The sequence below is a fragment of the Pseudophryne corroboree genome, chromosome 7 (assembly GCF_028390025.1).
Source record: "Pseudophryne corroboree isolate aPseCor3 chromosome 7, aPseCor3.hap2, whole genome shotgun sequence".
Lineage (NCBI taxonomy): Eukaryota > Metazoa > Chordata > Amphibia > Anura > Myobatrachidae > Pseudophryne > Pseudophryne corroboree.
Genome location: NC_086450.1, coordinates 512,594,717 through 512,610,629, shown reverse-complemented (window position 1 = coordinate 512,610,629; position 15,913 = coordinate 512,594,717). Strand labels below are relative to the sequence as shown.

General features: G+C 44.8%; 1 protein-coding gene across 1 annotated transcript in view; it reads right to left on the bottom strand.

The window, feature by feature from the left end:
• The window catches only part of LOC134945906 (integrin alpha-M-like), a 163,832-nt gene extending 148,706 nt beyond the window's left edge, over positions 1-15,126 (bottom strand). Inside the window, exon 1 of the mRNA XM_063935463.1 lies at positions 14,976-15,126. The gene's annotated coding sequence lies outside the window, so the exon portion shown is untranslated. The remainder of the gene's footprint in view (positions 1-14,975) is intronic.
• Positions 15,127-15,913: the final 787 nt, after the last annotated feature.

Genomic DNA, 15,913 nt, shown 5'->3' with positions numbered 1-15,913 from the left:
ATCAAATCGAGGAGGCGTTGTTATTTGGACCCCTGGTCCATCTATGGTATCCCGGATACCTGTGCCTTTAAAGATTATATGGACCCCTGGTCCTTCTATGGTATCCCTGATACCTGTTTTATGACGCCTTAAATACGTGGACCCCTGGTCCTTCTATGGTATCCCTGATACCTGTTTATGACGCCTTAAAAAAAATCCTTTACATAAAACTACGTAACATTAAGTCTCGGACTTAAATATTACCTTGTCATGTGTTCCCGGAACACGGAGTGAGTTCAGATCCAGTAGATGGTCGCAATCCCTTAGCGGACAAGACAGACAACAAAATTCTCTATCTTACCGATCAGGGGACGATCGGCTGGATTCCGGACTGAGCCCCCAGACTGTAAGGATTATATCTCTGAACCACCTCGATTTGATGACCCCTTAGGTACCCGTGAGAGTAACTCTTAACACAAAGAGTAAGCACGCAGCTGTAGTTAAGAATCACTCTGTTTATTGTAAAAATTACAGCGTACTATATAGATAAGAAACATGGGTGTATACAATATGTGCAAGCATATGATTGGATAAATAGAAGTAGCATACGACATTACATGCAGGGTATCACGAGCTCTATGTCCATATAGGGGCTTCCGTACACGGACAGGGGTACGTGTCGAAACTAAGACATAGTTTCAGTGTGGGATGTGAAAATAGCTTTGCAAGGTCATAACCACAATAGAAAACATCGAGACATTCTTGTCTCTGTAGCAATACAGCAAGAGAAGAACATAGACCCTTTAACCCTTCAGAAACACGAACCTATATTAGTGAGGAGCAGTAAATATCTTAGTTAATGTGAAAAAGCTTGAATCAATATATATTTGCCATTTAAAGGAAGCTCCTACACCATCAAGTGTATACGGCCTATACAGCATCATACACCGGCAGAACCAGTCCCGGGGCTCTGACAATGATATTCCCCCACAGCGTTACTCAGAGATTGGATATACAGTGTATACGGGCCAATACTGCATCAGACACCGGCAGAACCAGTCCCGGGGCTCTGACAATGATATTCCCCCACAGCGTTACTCAGAGATTGTATATACAGTGTATACGGCCTATACTGTATCAGACAGCGGCAGAACCAGTCCCGGGCTCTGACAATGATATTCCCCCACAGTGTTACTCAGAGATTGTATATACAGTGTATACAGCCTATACTGCATCAGACACCAGCAGAACCAGTCCCGGGGCTCTGACAATGATATTCCCCCACAGTGTTACTCAGAGATTGTATATACAGTGTATACGGCACTATACTGCATCAGACACTGGCAGAACCAGTCCCGGAGCTCTGACAATGATATTCCCCCACAGTGTTACTCAGAGATTGGATATACAGTGTATACGGGCCTATACTGCATCAGACACCGGCAGAACCAGTCCCGGGGCTCTGACAATGATATTCCCCCCACAGTGTTACTCAGAGATTGTATATACAGTGTATACGGCCTATACTGCATCAGACACCGGCAGAACCAGTCCCGGGGCTCTGACAATGATATTCATCCACAGTGTTACTCAGAGATTGTATATACAGTGTATACAGCCTATACTGCATCAGTCACCGGCAGAACCAGTCCCGGGGGCTCTGACAATGATATTCCCCCACAGTGTTACTCAGAGATTGTATATACAGTGTATACGGCCTATACTGCATCAGTCACCGGCAGAACCAGTCCCGGGGCTCTGACAATGATATTCCCCCCACAGTGTTACACAGAGGTTGTATATACAGTGTATACGGCCTATACTGCATCAGACACCGGCAGAACCAGTCCCGTGGCTCTGACAATGATATTCCCCCACAGCATTACTCAGAGATTGTATATACAGTGTATATGGCCTATACTGCATCAGACACCGGCAGAACCAGTCCCGGGGCTCTGACAATGATATTCCCCCCCACAGTGTTACTCAGAGATTGTATATACAGTGTATACGGCACTATACTGCATCAGACACCGGCAGAACCAGTCCCGGGGCTCTGACAATGATATTCCCCCACAGCGTTACTCAGAGATTGGATATACAGTGTATACGGGCCAATACTGCATCAGACACCAGCAGAACCAGTCCCGGGGCTCTGACAATGATATTCCCCCACAGCGTTACTCAGAGATTGTATATACAGTGTATACGGCCTATACTGTATCAGACAGCGGCAGAACCAGTCCCGGGCTCTGACAATGATATTCCCCCACAGTGTTACTCAGAGATTGTATATACAGTGTATACGGCACTATACTGCATCAGACACTGGCAGAACCAGTCCCGGAGCTCTGACAATGATATTCCCCCACAGTGTTACTCAGAGATTGGATATACAGTGTATACGGGCCTATACTGCATCAGACACCGGCAGAACCAGTCCCGGGGCTCTGACAATGATATTCCCCCACAGTGTTACTCAGAGATTGTATATACAGTGTATACGGCCTATACTGCATCAGTCACCGGCAGAACCAGTCCCGGGGCTCTGACAATGATATTCCCCCCACAGTGTTACACAGAGGTTGTATATACAGTGTATACGGCCTATACTGCATCAGACACCGGCAGAACCAGTCCCGGGGCTCTGACAATGATATTCCCCCACAGCATTACTCAGAGATTGTATATACAGTGTATATGGCCTATACTGCATCAGACACCGGCAGAACCAGTCCTGGGGCTCTGACAATGATATTCCCCCCACAGCGTTACTCAGAGATTGTATATACAGTGTATACGGCCTATACTGCATCAGACACCGGCAGAACCTGTCCCGGGGCTCTGACAATGATATTCCCCCACAGTGTTACTCAGAGATTGTATATACAGTGTATACGGCCTATACTGCATCAGACACCGGCAGAACCAGTCCTGGGGCTCTGACAATGATATTCCCCCCACAGCGTTACTCAGAGATTGTATATACAGTGTATACGGCCTATACTGCATCAGACACCGGCAGAACAAGTCCCGGGGCTCTGACAATGATATTCCCCCACAGTGTTACTTAGAGATTGTATATACAGTGTATACGGAATATACTGCATCAGACACCGGCAGAACCAGTCCCGGGACTCTGACAATGATATTCACCCCCACAGCGTTACTCAGAGATTGTATATACAGTGTATACGGCATATACTGCATCAGACACCGGCAGAACCAGTCCCAGGCTCTGACAATGATATTCCCCCCACAGTGTTACCCAGAGATTGTATATACAGTGTATACGGGCCTATACTGCATCAGACACCGGCAGAACCAGTCTTGGGGCTCTGACAATGATATTCCCCCACAGTGTTACTCAAAGATTGTATATACAGTGTGTACGGCCTATACTGCATCAGACACCGGCAGAACCAGTCCCGGGGCTCTGACAATGATATTCCCCCACAGTGTTACTTAGAGATTGTATATACAGTGTATACGGCCTATACTGCATCAGACATCAGCAGAACCAGTCCCGGGGCTCTGACACTGATATTCCCCCACAGTGTTACTCAAAGATTGTATATACAGTGTATACGGGCCTATACTACATCAGACACCAGCAGAACCAGTCCTGGGGCTCTGACAATGATATTCCCCCACAGTGTTACTCAGAGATTGTATATACAGTGTATACGGCCTATACTACATCAGACACCGGCAGAACCAGTCCCGGGAGCTCTGACAATGATATTCCCCCCACAGCGTTACTCAGAGATTGTATATACAGTGTATACGGCCTATACTGCATCAGACACCGGCAGAACCAGTCCCGGGGCTCTGACAATGATATTCCCCCACAGTGTTACTTAGAGATTGTATATACAGTGTATACGGCCTATACTGCATCAGACACCAGCAGAACCAGTCCCGGGAGCTCTGACAATGATATTCACCCCCACAGCGTTACTCAGAGATTGTATATACAGTGTATACGGCATATACTGTATCAGACACCGGCAGAACCAGTTCCGGGCTCTGACAATGATATTCCCCCACAGTGTTACCCAAAGATTGTATAAACAGTGTATACGGGCCTATACTGCATCAGACACCGGCAGAACCAATCCTGGGGCTCTGACAATGATATTCCCCCACAGTGTTACTCAGAGATTGTATATACAGTGTATACGGCCTATACTGCATCAGACACCGGCAGAACAAGTCCCGGGACTCTGACAATGATATTCCCCCCACAGCGTTACTCAGAGATTGTATATACAGTGTATACGGCCTATACTGCATCAGACATCGGCAGAACCAGTCCCGGGGCTCTGACAATGATATTCCCCCACAGTGTTACTCAAAGATTGTATATACAGTGTATACGGCCTATACTACATCAGACACCAGCAGAACCAGTCCTGGGGCTCTGACAATGATATTCCCCCACAGTGTTACTCAGAGATTGTATATACAGTGTATACGGCCTATACTGCATCAGACACCGGCAGAACCAGTCCCGGGAGCTCTGACAATGATATTCCCCCCACAGCGTTACTCAGAGATTGTATATACAGTGTATACGGCCTATACTGCATCAGACACCAGCAGAACCAGTCCCGGGGCTCTGACAATGATATTCCCCCACAGTGTTACTCAGAGATTGTATATACAGTGTATACGGCCTATACTGCATCAGACACCGGCAGTACCAGTCCCGGGGCTCTGACACTGATATTCCCCCACAGTGTTACTCAGAGATTGTATATACAGTGTATACGGCCTATACTGCATCAGACACCGGCAGAACCAGTCCCGGGGCTCTGACACTGATATTCCCCCACAGTGTTACTCAGAGATTGTATATACAGTGTATACGGCCTATACTGCATCAGACACCAGTGATGGTGTAGGAGCTTCCGCAGTATAGCAAATATATTGATTCACGCTTTTTCGCATTGATTAATATATTTACTGTTAATCACAAAATGTGTTCATGTATCCTTAAATATATTGTACAGATATTCAGAAAACTATATACTCCGAATATCTTGTTTAAAGCATGAATTGTTCAAGGACATGCAACGCCAGATGTATCCGATGTGTCCAAGGCTAGTCAGACAGATCGGGAAGAATGTTTTCAGCATATGTCCGAGAGACTGATAATCACAAAGCAATAAACCATATTCAAGAATGTTCTAATTGCTAATTAGAATCTTGTATGACAATTAATGTATTTCAGGTTCTGAGACATACATGGTGTATTCTGATTGGCTAAATGTATTGGCAAGCATGATTCCTTTGTCTTTAAGCTATACAAATAAACCTGTAACGGCCCCTAAAGCAGGTCAGCTATGGTCTGTTTAGGTTACACATAATCCTGTGTCATCTTTTCATTCACTGACCTCCAACCGGTTGCTAAAGGAACAGAATTCTGACTGATTACTGAAGAGAGTTAATTTACCAGACCTGAACAGGTTAAAATACCCTAACATTTTTGGGAGCATCGTCCGGGGATTTTCCAGCATCTCCTCCACTGGCAACAAATCCGCTGACTTTCAGGAACCGCTGATAAAAAAACCGGTAGGTGAGATTTAATGTGTAGATTTCTACCTGCTCACTTGACTCAGCGCTTCTTGAATGTATCTGGGGAAGTCCAGTTGGGAAGATCAGAGAATATCTTAAAGAGCCCAGTGTCAGTCAGAAGACATTTTTTAAGGTACCATACATGTATGTTATATTGTTAAATTGTGGGTAAATATCTTCAGCTAATTTGTCACAAGTGCACAGGGGGAATTAATCAGATATCCAGGAAACTTTTACATTTTTAAAAGGTGGCGTATGGCCAAGGTGTATTCTAATGCTGATAAACAGTTTGAATTGATAAATAACCAAAGAGGTGTATGCATATCTTGTACCTGTGTTGTTGTGTTAAGAAAATACAAAGAGTCCGTAGCACAGAGATTGGTGGCAATTACAAGCACTGAAGTCTCATTTGGTTATGTGGAAAATGATGATGAATTTTATTGTACAATAGGTTGTCATTTAAAAAAGGGAATTGTTGGAACATTACATTGAGAATGATTGGTCTAACATCATAACCTATTGGCCTAGGAACCACATAATCCCAGGTCTAAGACCCATTTGCCCGTACAGCCTCAAACAGCTGCCGTGCACACAGATAACAGACATAGCAGTAAGAGGGTATCCAGAAGACAGAAAACCAGATATGAGGTGGTCGAGAGTGTCAGATATAGCACTTATTGTCATCCTTGTTTTGGGATCCTTGCACTGTTGTATGTACTCTGTCAATATGCTTTTGAAAAGGTGGGGGGGAGTCGGGTGTCTGCTAAATAATGGAACCAGTGTCAGCAACTAGATTCTCCTGCACACATTGTACTGTATATATTGATGTCCCTATGCAAGACATTTAAGGGGTAGGATTGGGTCAGTAATAAAGAACAGCTACTGTCTGAAAGGAAACACAAGGAACAACAGGGGTACTGGTACAAGCAGGAGTCTATATAGGCAGGGGGATAGACCCTTGGAGTGACTTAACAATAATATTAGGGACGCATCTCAGTGATCCAGAAAAAATAATCTATTATGCAGGTCTCACTTGGGGAGCAGTACTAATAGATTTTCCACCAATACAGGGAGGAAGGAGCAACACTACAACCCCAGTCATTTGTCCACAGATGGATTTAAGGAGCTCTTTAGGTACAAGGATAGAAGAGATTCTTCAGAGTCAGTGTCTCACAAGGAGATTTTAATTCCCTCATAAGGGGTTACTAAAATACCACATCAGGAGGGGTTCCGCGCACACACACCCAGGCAAGGGAGCGCGGTCTGTAAAGATGTCAGGGCCCGACAAACCCGTGGATATTGTTAGTAACAGGGAGGGGAGGAAAGCTCTTAAAGGAATAAGTAAAATTTTTCAAAAGAGCAGGTTTTCCGTCAGAAGGGACACTAGACCTAGAGAAATGGGAAAAATTTGCCTCCTGTAACAAGAGTTGGATAATTAAGCATAATTGTAGAGATCAAGCATCCATCTGGATCACTGTAGCAAAAGAATTGGAAGCAGAAAATAGAAGAAGAGATGAGGAAAATGATTTCCCCATTGTACCAGAGTACCCAATAGCACCACAACCAGCGTTAAACTTACTGCCTGTAATTTCAGCAACAGCACCTGCACACTATACCCCACCCCTATACTCACTCAGACATGCATGCACACCCAGGTACCCCTAGTATGAACAGAATTGGATCATCTGCAAGCTCACTAACAGTGAAATTGAAAAGAGATGAACCAGGAAAAGAGTGACGAATAATCAGCCCTATCTTGAAAGGATCTGTGGTTGAAAACCCGAATGATTTACCTGAGCTATGTGTACAGAGTATGCCCCAGTGTCCTGATACTTTATCACAAGAAACCCCAACAAGATCAAACCAAAGAAACTAGCCACCTAAAGCTCCCCTCATGTTTAAACGAGTGGTGGACACCTGGAATCAAGCTATGAGTCCAGTAAACAATAGTCCACAATCAGGAACTATAGGCGAAAGGGTGCAAATCAGGCGGAGAGGAGAAGCAAGGGGTCAAGACACAGCCTCTACAGCTTTTCATGCCCAGGTACATAATGTACAGAATAAACTGACATATTTTCCAGAAAGATTGTGTCCGGTATGTCAGTTTTGCGTTCCAGAAGGATATGAACATTGCCCAAATTGTGGAAACTGGATTTCACCCCATGAACCACCATGCCAAGATATCTATGCGACTAGAAATACTGAAAGACGGTCATCATTGCCTGTTTCTCTGTATCCAGCACAAGTACAGAGAATACGCAACCCAGATAATGCAGCCAGGACAAACGAACCATACATCGTACAGAGCCAACACCACAAACCATGGTATGGCAATGACCTCGCAAATATAGTTGCAGAGTCCCCAGATCCTAGAAAAAACCCAACAGCATATTATGCCTATATGGAAAGAATTCAAACCATATGGACACCGGCATGGGTCGACTACCACCAGTTGTGTGAGGCTATACTAGGACCAGGAACTGCCCAAACAGTAAGCACCATGTTAAAAGCAGATGCAGTAGATGATTGCCCAGCCATAACGGACGTTCCGACAGAGGAAAATAGAACAACGTTTGAAAGTGGAAAGATGTACATGACAAGACTTAAGAGATGGTGTCATGCACAGACACTCAGGGCACCAGCAGCCCCAGACTTGAAACAGGAGAAGACTGAGTCCATCAGAACTTACTATGATAAAGTCACTATACGACACATAAGATGATAGAATATGAGGGTGTGCAACTCCTGTGTCGGCAACAGTGTACTCAGTCATCACTGGCAGTTCGATAAAAGTGACTTTACCCACAGGAGACACAAGGGTTTCAAGAGCTGTTTTTATGCACAACCAGATTCCTCTACGTTTACTTACAGATCAGGCCATTGCAACGACTGGATTGGGAGGTTAAGCCCTACCCCTGCAAGAAAGCAAAGATGTAACCTGAAATACAAGCTGCTATACAAGACTATCTCTCACAGGAAAAGTAAGACAAAGAGGAACAACAACTCCCCGCATGAACATCATTATGTTAAACACCAGCCTGGGTGGACTTGGACTAAGAAGATGACATGCCAGCAGTAGTGAGAAAGAATATGCAAGTAAAGAAAGGACAAAGTATGAAGAATAATGAATGAATCATAAAGAGAGGTGATTGGAAAAAGAAAAGTTGAGAAACAATATGAAGGTCGCATGAACGTTTGGAGACTAAAGGAAGTCTGCTTTAAGAAGGACAAAGAAAGACATCTGACAAGTGGTCAGTACTACATGGCAAGATTACAGAGATAATGCAATGATTTAAAGCAACAGAAGCTCCGGGGTTTAAAGCAAATAATAAGGAACAAGACAGAAAAAGTTCCAGAAGACAAATGAATGATGCTTCTTCTGCCAATATGAAGTACAAGCTTCTTCAGGTACTCCCCAGTGAACATAATGTCTCCAGAGGAAACAGCAGAAGGTATGATTACAGTCACCTTGCCCACTGGAGAAATACGTTTGTGCCTAATGAATACTGGAGCCAGCACACGCAGAAGACAGCAGAGGGAGATACCACAAGAACTGATGATATCAGAAATTCTTAAAAGGACAGGAGATGCAAGAACTACAGTCACCAATACCAGCCCAGTTCTTGACCTCGGAGTACATGTCCAGTGACTTTGCTGAAGCACAATGTACTAAAGCTTATCCAAGGAGAATACAGTACACACCAGCAGAAGTTTAGCTTTCCAGCAACTTATCAAAGGAAAGAACAAAAAGCCATTTAAAAGCAAGTTAAAACAGAAGTTCAGTATTGGCTCATTCCCGCAGTACCAGTTGTAGAAGAAAGGAAGCAATACTACTGGACCAGGATAGCCCTGTGGAGGGGCTATATCACCAAGTGATTTATCCACAAAACACACAGCTAAATACAGGATGTGAATGAACTGCTGATTGCCACCACCACTAAAAGAAGTACCAAGAAGGGGCAGTGTCCTTAGTGAAGTTTCTGGAAGAACAAGACTGCAGAGCCTCAGAAGGAGAAATTGCAGCTAGTCAAGCAAGAGTTAATCTTCCTAGGACACTCAAGGTACCAGACATCTAACAAAAGTGAGAAGGAAAAGATTCAGACTGCAAGCTAAGATGCCAACTAGTGTCAGGCAAGTCAGATGATCATTCCTGGGCCTAGTAGGACACTACAGAACACGGATACCTCTAGCACCAGTCTACATGCAAGCATTGTATGACAACACTGAAAGGGAGGAGGGTCCGCATCCTACATACAGCAACAGATGAATTAAGCTATTGAACAATTGGAAACAGCAGTTGCCTCATCTCAAGCCCTAGAACTACCTGACTATTAAAGAAGGAGGCCATACATAGAAGTCCTTATGCAAAATCATGGACTGAGGTGAAGACCAGTGGCCTACAACTCAAGCAAGCAGACAGCGGTAATCAAAGAGCACCTACCGGCAGTGATAGCAGCAACAGTCCTAGAAGAGTATAAGAGCACAGACACAGTGATGAATCAGAAGTCCTAGAAGAGGACAAGAGCACAGGCATAGTGCTGAATCATGAACTTATCATCCAGGGTCCACATGCAGGTACAGAGAAGCTTCAACAAGCAAGAACCAGACACCTGTCAGTGGCAAGGCTGACCATGTATGAAGTAGCACTGCCAAAGTGCGACAAGTAACCATCAGAAGATGTATTACCCTCAACTCAGCAACCCTTTTCCAACATTAATCAATAAAGGTGTTGAATCTCAAGATTCAAAAGGAGGGAAAAACAGATTATCTACTGATGAATGGGAAAGCCAGAAGTTTCTAACATTCACTCACGAAGGTAAACAATATTGTTGGACACGATTACCCCAAGGGGGAGCAACCAGTCTATCAGATTTCTCAAGAGGCAAAGGCAATGGCATTAATCCTGCAGAAATGGAGACCGCACTTTACAGACTCCCAGTTAGTTCAATATGTCAATGATCTGCTTATTGCTGCACAGACAGAAGAGAAGTGAAAATAAGGAAACAGCATCACTACTCATCTTTTTGGCAGAAGAAGATTGCAGAGTGTCAAAAGCCAAACTACAGCTAGTACAGAAAAGAGTTATCTTTTTAGGACACTGCATATCCCAAGGAACAAGGCATCTTACTGATGAAAGAACAAAAGCAATAACTCAAGCAAAAACCCCAAGAACATTAAAGGAAATCAGAGTTTTTCTGGGCCTTATTGGTTATTGCAGAGAATGGAGACCCTCAGCCTCATTACTGATGCATCCCCTATATGAATTAACAAAAAAGGAGGCGTCAGCAGAAAACAGGGACACCATTGAAGAAGCAGTAAGAAAACTAAAGCAAGCCATAATAACAGCCCCAGCATTGGGATTTCCTGATTACAAAAAGCCTTTTAACCTATTCTGCCATGAAAACAGAGGGCATTCTTTAGGGGTGCTCACCCAGAAATACGGACCAAAACAAAGACCAGTGGCATACTATTCAGCCCAGCTCGATCCGATTATCAGAGGAGCACCATCCTGTGTCCGAGCAGTGGCAGCAGCAGCAATACTGAAGGAAAAGGTGACAGACCTTGTGCTTGATCATCCACTGTGTATACAAGTACCGCACGCTGTAACAGAAATACTAAGTCAAGAAAAAAGCAAGCATCTTTCCGCAGCCAGACTTACCAAATATGAAGTAGCACTATTAAGTGCCTCCCATGTCACCATCACAAGATGCACTGTACTAAACCCAGCTACACTCCTTCCCATCAACGATTCAAAAGAGGGGAGGAGAGGGGGAAATGGTAATGATGGTAAATCGTCAGATGAGGAGGATTATGCTGCTACAGACGCAGAAAATACAGCACAAACATTTCCACATGATTGCCTAGCCCTCATGGAATTAGAGACTTTACCTCTTCCTAATGTCCAAGATACACCACTGGACAATCCAGACATGAACCAGTTCGTCGATGGATCAAGATATTATGACAATGGATCCCCAAGGACAGGATATGCAGTAACAACTGAAACTGAAGTCATAGACTCTGGACCATTGCTACCAAGAATGTCAGCACAAGAAGCAGAACTCATAGCAATGACCAGAGCCTGCATACATGCTGAAAACATGACAGCTAACATCTAGTCCCAGGATTACGCTGTTATTTGGAAAAGTAGGGACTTCAAAGGTGCAAATGGAAAACCCATCAAACATGCCAGTTTGATTATGGAACTCTTCAGAGCATTGGAACTACCTAAAAGGATTGGCATAATCAAGGTACAAGCACATACTAATAGCCAAACCATGGAAGCTAAAGGAAATGCATTTGCAGATGCAGAATGCCTACCTATAGTCTTGTTCAATATTAGGACCACACCCATGAGACCTAGTAAACTGACTCCATATGAAATATTGTTTGGGTCAGCTCTAAGAACAGGTTGATATTATCCACAACAATTACAACATAATCATGGTGATTTAACAGGTTATGTACAGGAGGTCTGTAAAACATTGACTAACCTCCATTGCCGAGTGTTTTCTTCCATTCCAGACCCAGAAGGATCAGCTACGCATAAGCTAAATCCAGGAGATTGGGTCTATTTAAAGAGACATGTGAGGAAGACCTTTGAACCAAGATATGATGGTCCATATCAAGTGCTGCTAACCATGCCTACCTCAAATTAAGGTGAAAGGTCGTGATACCTGATTACATGCATCCCACTCGAAGAAGTTGACAGTGACTCTCCAGCCAGAAGAATGAAGTTGCTTATCCTTTGGTTGTTGTTAGGGGTAATCCCCAAGGTTTGGGCTATAAGTCCAGAGGACTGGTTTACTGAAATGGAATAGTTCAGGCCTAGTGTAGGTAGAATAGGGAGAAAAAGTGGAATCAAAAAGAGGGGAAATGATGGTGTAGGAGCTTCAGCAGTATAGCAAATATATTGATTCACGCTTTTTTGCATTGATTAAGATATTTACTGTTAATCACAAAATGTGTTCATGTGTCCTTAAAAATATTATACAGATATTCAGACTATACACCCCAAATATCTTGTTTTAAAGCATGAGTGTTCAAGGACAAGGCAACGCCAGATGTATCCAAGGCTAATTGGAAAGAATGTTTTGAGTTTATGTCCGAAAGACTGATAAACAAAGCAATAACCATTTTCTAGAATGTTCTAATTGCTAATTATAATCTTGTATGACAATTGATGTATTACAAGTTTTGAGACATACATGGTGTATTCTGATTGGCTAAATGTATTGGCAAACATGAATCCTTTGTCTTTAAGCTATAAAATAAACCTATTATGGACCCTAAGGCAGGTCAACTATGGACTGCTTAGGTTACACATGATCCTGTGTCGCCTTTTCATTCACTGATCTCCAACCGGTTGCAAAAGAAACAGAATTCTGACTGATGACTGCAGAGAGTTTATAGACCAGACCTGAACAGGTTAACATACCCTAACAACTGCATCAGACACCGGCAGAACCAGTCCCGGGGCTCTGACAATGATATTCCCCCACAGTGTTACTCAGAAATTGTATATACAGTGTATACGGCCTATACTGCATCAGACACCAGCAGAACCAGTCCCGGGGCTCTGACAATGATATTCCCCCACAGTGTTACTCAGAGATTGGATATACAGTGTATACGGCCTATACTGCATCAGACACCGGCAGAACCAGTCCCGGGGCTCTGACAATGATATTCCCCCACAGCGTTACTCAGAGATTGTATATACAGTGTATACGGCCTATACTGCATCAGTCACCAGCAGAACCAGTCCCGGGGCTCTGACAATGATATTCCCCCACAGTGTTACTCAGAGATTGTATATACAGTGTATACGGCCTATACTGCATCAGACACCGGCAGAACCAGTCCCGGGGCTCTGACAATGATATTCCCCCCACAGCGTTACTCAGAGATTGTATATACAGTGTATACGGCCTATACTGCATCAGACACCGGCAGAACCAGTCCCGGGGCTCTGACAATGATATTCCCCCCACAGCGTTACTCAGAGATTGTATATACAGTGTATACGGCCTATACTGCATCAGACACCAGCAGAACCAGTCCCGGGACTCTGACAATGATATTCCCCCCACAGTGTTACTCAGAGATTGTATATACAGTGTATATGGGCCAATACTGCATCAGACACAGGCAGAACCAGTCCCGGGGACTCTGACAATGATATTCCCCCACAGTGTTACTCAGAGATTGTATATACAGTGTATACGGCCTATACTGCATCAGACACCGGCAGAACCAGTCCCGGGGACTCTGACAATGATATTCCCCCACAGTGTTACTCAGAGATTGTATATACAGTGTATACGGCCTATACTGCATCAGACACCGGCAGAACCAGTCCCGGGGCTCTGACACTGATATTCCCCCACAGTGTTACTCAGAGATTGTATATACAGTGTATACGGCACTATTCTGCATCAGACACCAGCAGAACCAGTCCCGGGGCTCTGACAATGATATTCCCCCCACAGTGTTACTCAGAGATTGTATATACAGTGTATACGGCCTATACTGCATCAGACACCGGCAGAACCAGTCCCGGGGACTCTGACAATGATATTCCCCCACAGTGTTACTCAGAGATTGTATATACAGTGTATACGGCCTATACTGCATCAGACACCGGCAGAACCAGTCCCGGGGCTCTGACACTGATATTCCCCCACAGTGTTACTCAGAGATTGTATATACAGTGTATACGGCACTATTCTGCATCAGACACCAGCAGAACCAGTCCCGGGGCTCTGACAATGATATTCCCCCCACAGTGTTACTCAGAGATTGTATATACAGTGTATACGGCCTATACTGCATCAGACACCGGCAGAACCAGTCCCGGGGCTCTGACAATGATATTCCCCCCACAGTGTTACTCAGAGATTGTATATACAGTGTATACGGCCTATACTGCATCAGACCCCGGCAGAACCAGTCCCGGGGCTCTGACAATGATATTCCCCCACAGTGTTACTCAGAGATTGTATATACAGTGTATACGGCCTATACTGCATCAGACACCGGCAGAACCAGTCCTGGGGCTCTGACAATGATATTCCCCCCCACAGTGTTACTCAGATATTGTATATACAGTGTATACGGGCCTATACTGCATCAGACACCGGCAGAACCAGTCCCGGGGACTCTGACAATGATATTTCCCCACAGTGTTACTCAGAGATTGTATATACAGTGTATAGGGCCTATACTGCATCAGACACCAGCAGAACCAGTCCCGGGGCTCTGACAATGATATTCCCCCCACAGTGTTACTCAGAGATTGTATATACAGTGTATACGGGCCAATACTGCATCAGACACAGGCAGAACCAGTCCCGGGGCTCTGACAATGATATTCCCATACACTTATGATTATGCGGAGAAATGTAAGTGATTACCGCTGATGGTGATTGGAGCGCAGCTCCTGGTCTCGGGGTCACAGCGATATAATTGGCCGGTTCTATTGGCGTCCAGTCGCTGCAGGGGGGCGCTAACAATTACCCTGGAAGGAGACAATAGTCAGTGTTGGGATTGAAGGTTAGAATGCGTCTGAAGTTACCCCACATTTCATGCACAGAGCCAGAAGCACATATTCAGCCATATGCGGACAAGTGCATATCTATGTGACTGCGCCACCAGTATCTGTAAACGTTCTCACAGCCGCCATCACTATTAGAGCGCACTTACACCAGGCCAATCCATAGAACAGCGCTATCTCTGCGTAGCGCACAGTTCCATCTACGCACCATCGGAATGCCCTCACCAAACCCTGCACACCCTATTACACCCCGTTACGCCCCTGCAGCCTCATGTGGAGACGTGACTGAGTTACGTATGGTGAGCGGCGATAGAAGACCTGCGTAACTAGGCCACTTACTGTCTGAGGACCACCCCATAAGACAGAAGGAAGGTCATACTCTCTCACCATGTGTCCAGCTGTACAACCTGATATCCAAAGCTGAGGTCACTGCTCCGGAAGATGACTGGGTGCTCCGTGTCCACAAAGAGGGAGCCAGCGGCGGAGGACAGGACTGTAACAGAGAGGAGACATTACAGAAACAACACACAGGGCAGAGACACCAAGCCTCGGAGAGAGATAAAGTACCAATCAATCAGCTCTTAGCTGTCACAGACTGTAACACGACAGATAGGAGCATGTGGTGCTGTGGGCGTGTCTTGTTCCTCAGGGGCGGGCCTAGATCTTCTGAGCAGCCCTACACTGAGCATTCCCATCACCTGAGTACGGAGTGACACCAGCAGGAGTAGGTTACATCGCTTATCTATCTGTTCCTCCATCATTCATTGCCTGCTACATCCGTGTAACTGCATCACTGCA